The 7,500-nt window shown below is 30.4% G+C and overlaps 1 protein-coding gene and 1 long non-coding RNA gene across 4 annotated transcripts in view; both read left to right on the top strand.

Annotated features, from left to right (window-relative positions):
- Positions 1-7,500, top strand: part of LOC124429426 (ecdysone-induced protein 74EF-like) — a 238,898-nt gene that overhangs the window by 88,434 nt on the left and 142,964 nt on the right. The gene's annotated exons all lie outside the window — the stretch shown is intronic.
- LOC124429429 lies at positions 3,692-6,028 on the top strand. The gene is made up of 2 exons (XR_006943451.1): positions 3,692-4,505; positions 5,830-6,028. It is a non-coding gene; the product is annotated as an uncharacterized LOC124429429 (long non-coding RNA).

Genomic DNA, 7,500 nt, shown 5'->3' with positions numbered 1-7,500 from the left:
TAAGAAATAGAGAAAGAGAGAGAGAGAGAGAGAGAGAGAGAGAGAGAGAAAGAGAGAGAGATAGATAGATAAATGGATAGATAAAGATAGAGAGAGAAAGAGAAAGAAAGAAAGAGATAAATATATATATATATATACACTGTTTAAAGTCACGTGGTATTTGGCGGGCTCGTTCAAATAACCTCGAGAAAAGAAACAAAGTTCTTTTTCTACGTGGAATCAAACGTAAACGGCAATCAGTCAGTTAAGTCAGAGGGATCCTGTACGTTGTGCTACGTTGGTTGGGTAATCGGCTTCCTCGTATTGCTACACATGCTTGTGTGCTGTTACAAGCCTCGAGAACGCTCCTTGTCTTTCTCTATCTATCTCTATCTCTTTCTTTCCCTCTTTCTCTCTCTCTCTCTCTCTCTCTCTCTTTCTCTATCTATCTATCTATCTATCTATCTATTTATCTATCTATCTCTCTCTCTCCTTCGTTCGTTCTCGACCGCTTGAAAGTGAATTCAAGATGGCTACTTTAAAGCTTGTGGAACTTTGTGTATATACAGAAAGAGAGAGAAAGATATATATATATATATATGATATGCGTGACCACACACATATATGTATATATATATATATATATGCATGTATGTATAGTATATTCTCGATTGTAGTGTGATATGTATATAAGTAAGTACATACGTTGGTGAAACAGCAAGCGATAGTGCAGATACGTAACGAGAGTGTTGACATTTTCTGCAATCGGGTCAGGGCCCCCTGTTGAGCGTACTGGCATTACCTATAACCCTCCCTGAGGCGAATGCTCGGCGCACGCGGATGTAAACAGCGTTTCCGTTCGATTACACTGCCCAGAAAGAAACGTATCTCTCTCTCTCTCTCTCTCTCTCTCTCTCTCTCTCTCTCTCTCTCTCTCTCTTTCTCTCATTCTTTTTCTTTCTTTCTCTCTATAGTATGTAGCTTTTCTCTCATATCGTTTATCTTACGTTTTATTATTTGTTCGTATTGTGTCAATTTTAGGTTAGGTTAAGATACGTAACAATAATATTACGTTCGAAAGACTATTTTATCGATCGATTTCCTTACAATGATCGAAGGTTCTTTTATTTATTTTTTTTTTTATTTTATTTTCTTAAATATTCTTTTTCTTTTTCATTTTATTTAAAAAAAGAACGAAAGAGAGAGAGAGAGAGAGAAAGAGAGAAAGAGAGAGATAATTAAGAAATATTTGTAATCTCGTTAATATTTCATTTGTTGATTCTTTTCTTCGTATTTTCTTTATTTTTTTTTTTTTGTATTTCAATTTTAACTTAAGCCGCGTACGAAGTAATCAATTGAATGAAAGTTTAATTTCTTGATCGAATTTTGGAGAAATGTTTTAAAGGTTTTCTTTTTTGGAGAAAGAGAGAGACAGAGAGAGAGAGAGAGAGAGAGAGAGAGAGAGAGAGAGAGAAAATTAAGAAATATCTGTAATTTCGTGAGTATGCGATTTGTTGGTTGGCTTATATTTTGTTTTTGTATTTCGATTTTAGGTTAAGTTATATATGAAGTGATTGCTTAAACGAACGTCTAATTCCTAGATCGAGTTTCGTGGAATGTTTTGAAGGTTCTTTTAGTGAGTTATGAAATAACCCGTAGTTTCGTTAACATTTTAACATGATATACGTAGTTGTTTTTTTCTTTTTCAGGTTAACGTGTTTATTGATATGTACGATTTATGCACTTTCTATTAATGATTTTAATTACGAGAAATTACACGAAGTTTTATTTAATATACGATTAACCTGAATTTTTTTAGGTTATACATACGTATGTACAATATGAAGTTACATTGCTGGTTTTTTCTTCTGCTTCTTCGTTTTTCCTTTTTTTTTTTTTTTTTTTTTTTTTTTTTTTTTTTTTTTTTTTTTTTTTTTAATAGAAAAACGAAAAACGTTTTTTCCAAGAGATTGCAAATTACGATTCTTTTTTTAAAAACGATATTGAACTCGTTGAATTTTTCAATTGTACAATAATAACATTACTTCATTTTGATGGATCCATCAGGTGTTTATTACGATCGAAATTTCTAATATGATTAGGATTTTGAACGAAAACGATTTAGAGCTAATAATACGAACGTGTGTATGTGTGTGTGTGTGTGTGTATGTGTGTGTGTGTGTGTGTATGTGTGTGTGCACGCGCGCGCGTGTAAATGCGTTTGTTAACATCGAACTCATTAAATTTTTGAGGTTATGAGTTACGAAGTTCGAATAATTTTGTTTTTTTTTCTTTCTTTTTTAAATCTCCATAAATAATTCGAATATTTCTGATCGTTTGCGCCATACGACTTATATGTGTATGTATATATAATCCAACTGAAAGAGACCAAAAGAAAGAAAGAGAGAGAGAGAGAGAGAAAAAGAAAAAAAGAGAAGAAGTCATTAAAATTTTCCTCATGTCGTAGAAAGATACCAAGCAGGAAATTTTGACACGTAAAGTCAGGTGCCGGCTTTGCTGTCATCCGATAGAAAAGGGGTTGACAAAAAAACGTCGAAGCATAACAGAGAGAGAGAGAGAGAGAGAGAGAGAGAGAGAGAGAGAGAGAGCGAGAGAGAGAGAGAGAGAAACGAACGCTCACCCTTCAATGGTCTCCATCTTTTTCCCCTCTAGGAGGGGTCTAAGCGAAAGCAGTTAAATCGTATTAACTTGAACACGTGCAGGCGTTGAGCCCCCTCATGAAACACGTTTCGCTTTTTAGAAGCAATATACATATATACAGAGAGAGAAAGAGAGAGTGAGAAAGAGAGAAAGAGTCCCCAGGACACTGTGTTTACACTGAAGGCTTCCTCGGTAGTCCCTTTTCGGCTGCAACCGAAAAGCCTCTCTCCTCTTCGGCTATCTCTACCCCCTTCCGGCAAGGGGTCGTTTACAGACGCTTTGAAAATTTCTTAGAAATAGATATTGACTAAAAAAAAAAAAAAAAAGAAAAAAAAAAGAAAAAAAAGAAAAAAAGCTTTAATCCATATGATATAACTAACATTTTGAATATCGTTGTTGTTACACGAGTACATACAACGTTTAATTATTTTAGTTTATAATTGAATATATTTATCGATCATATTCTCGTTATTCCTTTTAACAACGTTCTCCAAGTTTGTTTATTAATAAATATAAATAAAAACGTGAGGTTTAATTTATATATATATATGTATATTATATATGTATATGTATATATTTTTTGTTTGTTTTCAATTTTCATGGATTCATTGGATATATGAATTTACTTATTAGGTATTAATGGAAAAGACTCGATAATCCAGTTTATTTATTCAATATTTGATAATTTTTTATAATCCTTATATATAATATATTATAATATAATATCTATAATATATAGATTGTGCGTTTATGAACTTATGAATTTGTTTACTTTTCTTAATAAATTTAAGAAAAACAATTAGTGTATGTGTATATATATATATATCTATATATTATAGATACACACACACATATTAGTAAAATAATATATAAGTATATATTATATAATAATATATATTTATAAATAAATATTACTAATATTATATATATATATATAATAAATTATTAGTAATTAATAAAAAAATCAATATTAGAATTAAATAGATCTAGAAAATAATAAAATTCACTCGATTTGTAATAACAATAATTAAAAAAAAAAAAGAAAAAAAAAAGTTAGAGAAAAGAAAAGAAAACATTATTGAGAATCATTTTTATTACGAGTATATCTTCAAGGTCGAGAAACATAGTGTCAGATATATAAAAGTACCAAGCACACGCGGGTCGCACTTCCTTCCGTCCTTCCTTCTTTCCTTGACCGCTCCTCCCCACTCCATCCGACCTTCCACCTTACCCCTTCCTCCCGTTCTCCTGTCACTTATACGTTTTTCTTTGATATGATTTGATTTTGAAATAAAATTAAAGAGGTGGAAAACGTTAGATAGAGATAGCGATAGAGATAGTAATAATGATAGTAATAGTGATAGAGATAGAGATAAAGATAGTGATAGAAAGAGACCATCATAACGTTAAACCATGCTGAGTTGCGTTCGCATTGTGTCCAACTATGAAGGTACCTTACTACTATATGTATATATATGTGTGTGTTGTTTGTATGTACGTATGTAGGTATGTGTGTGTATATATATATATATAGTACATATTTGCAAAGAGGGGGGCGCGCGGAGCGTGAGGTGTAGTATAATTAAACCCGAAGGACGTGCCGGTCGGTAACTTAATTCCCACGAGGTTCGTTCGTTTGTGCATAGCCTCTCTCGTGACTTTTCTACCCAACGAACGTTTTCTTCGTAAATGCGTTTCCGTGAGAAGATTTCCCTGGCGATGGTGATGCTCCTGTCTGCTGCTAGTGTCGCTTTTGTTACTGCTTTTGTTGTCGATTGCATTGTCGTTGTGTTGTTGTTGTTCTTGTTCTTGTTCTTGTTGATGTTCCGAGCCGGCAACGTGGTGGAACGGCCAGAAGGAAAAATGTTTTTATCATTTTTTAGTTTTTTTTTCTCTCTTTCTCTCTCTCTTTCTTTTCTTTCTTTATTTTTCGATTTTCATAAAAAACGAAATACTAAATATATATATATATATATATATATATACGTATGTATAATAACGTTCGAAAAAATGAATAAGATTTCTTTTGTCAAATATATCGGTCAATTCGTCGATCTCTTTTTATATAAAATTATAAGAGTAATTAGAATAGTAATGATAATTAGAATAGTTTAATCTTTTGAATATCATCGATTATTATTATTATTATTATTATTATTATTATTATTATTATTATTATTATTATTATTATTATAATAATTATTATTATTGTTGTTGTTGTTGTTGTTGTTGTTGAAAATTGTTGTTTGAAAAAGATGGGAAGAATTTCAATATTTATTTAAATTAGAGAATACAAACGGAAAATTAACCTATAAATGGAAAGATCGAAAAGACGATGCTTGAGATTTTTTTTATATCATTTTGAATGATTATTATTATTGTTCTTGTCATCATCATCATCATCATCATCATTATTATTATTATTTATTCATATATTTATGATTATTAGAATTTAGATTGTAACATGATAAAGTACGACTGAATTGAAAATAATACTCGAATATTACGTGTATCATTGACTTATCATCAACATCATCATTATCATTATCATCATCATCATTATCATTGTCATTATTTTGCAAAAATCTTATGAGTTTAAATTTTAACCTCAAAAAGAAAAAAAAAAGAAAAAAAAAAAACGATAAAAAACATTCAATAATCAAATCTTACGTGTATCATTGTATAATCATTGTATAATTATTATTATTACCGTTACTATTATCAATATTATTTAATAATTGTCATCTGGATAATATGAATTCAAATTGAATTAAAAGAAATTTTATTACGATAATTATATAAATGGAAAATGTTAGAGGAAGGAAGGAAGGAAGGAAGGAAGGCAGGCTTTAAAAGTCGCGGACGACTACCGCCTCGTGTAATCTTTTATCCTTGGACCCATCCACTAACACACATTCGTGGCATACATACGAATACACACACACATACACACACACACACACCAGAACACAAAACATACATATATTCAAACGATTTCGCAAGAAGAATCGAGACTCTCTACGAGAGGTCGGGAATTTCCTTATACACGCGACTTACCGTCTACATAACCAACGCACCTACATATATATATTTTTTTTTTATATACATACATATATTTTATATATATATATATATATTTATATATATATATATATATATATATATATATATAAAATACAACACACATAGAGATATATACGCAACGAGTCGTCAAGAGCTCGATCGTACATTCGAAATTAGGTTATGGTTACCAACGACAACATAATAACAACTACGACGAAGCGAAGACGAAGAAAAAGAAGAAGAAGCTATGACATACATACATACATACATACATATGTACATGCGTACGTACAATTGTCAACAATTATATTTTTGTGATGAACAATCAGATTTTTATATTTAATTCATCGATCCGTCAATCCATTGGATCCATATTACTGAATTAACCAATTTCCCTCATTCTTTCGTAATTTATTATTACGGTATCTCGTTCATTTTCGATTACGATCGGAATTAATAATGCTTATTTATTTCAATTTACACATCTCTCTCTCTCTCTCTCTCTCTCTCTCTCTCTCTCTCTCTCTCTCTCTCTTTCTGTATACTGTGTCACTTAGTGCGCAAATATATGTGTTAGTGTATATATATATATATATATATATATATATCTCTATGTGGCACTGAGAGAGAAAGAGATATTACGCAATACGTGGGTAACATTAAAAGCTGCTTACTCGCAATGTATCACGACGTTACCATAGAAATTGATTTTATTCGCTTGGTATGCAACTTGAATTTTCGATCATTATCGTAATTTAATTAGCGTGACACAGCTGTGTGTATTACTTTCTTTTTCTTATTTTCATTTTTATATCCCCTCTTCTTCTTTCTCTTTTTATTTTCTTTTTTAAATGGCATCCAACTGATTCTGTTTTATCTTCTTATCATTTCCCGATGATCTATTTTATTATTGAATTAGATATAGTATTATATTTTATTATTGAATTTATATTATATTTAATATATTATAGTAGTATATTTTATTATTGAATTAGATATATTGCTGATACATATGTTTATTTATGTACATGCAAATATATATATATATATATATATATATATATATATTTGTGTGTGTTTTCCTGCTTGTTTTTAGTCTTACATGCATGCAATTAAATATACGTCCACGGATACACACACACATGTACACATGTACACATTTCTTAGAAGGAAGTTGATAAGAAAAAGAAGCTGTTTAAGCTTTTTTCTTATTTTTTTTTTCTTTTTTTTTTTATGGTTAATGACGAATGAAACTTCGGGAAAGACCTAGAAACGAATGTCGTAATGAATGTTTGACCGGTTTCTATTGCTATTACTGTCTCTGTTGCTGTTGTCACTGGTGTTGTTGTCGCAGTTTTTCTTTAATTTCATTTGTCTACTTTTGATAGCATCACAGTGGTGTTACGTTAAAAGTTCATATCCAGGATTTCCTATGCGGTTTCGTTGGGTCAATAACGTTCCAGCATCATTCTCTTTTTTTTCTTTTTTTTTTTTTTTATTTTTTAACAACGAATAACACGCAAAAGATCGTCTCGTTATACTGTATGACGCATACTTTTCAGTATTTATCTGATTTATTTATTTTTAATTTTTTTTTATCTTTTGAAGTTTTAGTTTCTTTTATTTTTTGTTTACTTCTCTCTCTCTCTCTCTCTCTCTCTCTCTCTCTCTCTTTCTCTCTCTCTCTCTGTCTTTTACATATATATATTGCAGCTATATAAGTGAGCGTATATATAAACATGAATGTACTATTTTAAGTATGATATCTCGTAATTACGTATTTACAGGTTAATGCAA

Source organism: Vespa crabro, chromosome 15, assembly GCF_910589235.1.
Source record: "Vespa crabro chromosome 15, iyVesCrab1.2, whole genome shotgun sequence".
NCBI classification, from domain to species: domain Eukaryota; kingdom Metazoa; phylum Arthropoda; class Insecta; order Hymenoptera; family Vespidae; genus Vespa; species Vespa crabro.
Note: the sequence above shows the minus strand (reverse complement) of the source record. Positions and strands in the feature narration are given on the sequence as shown.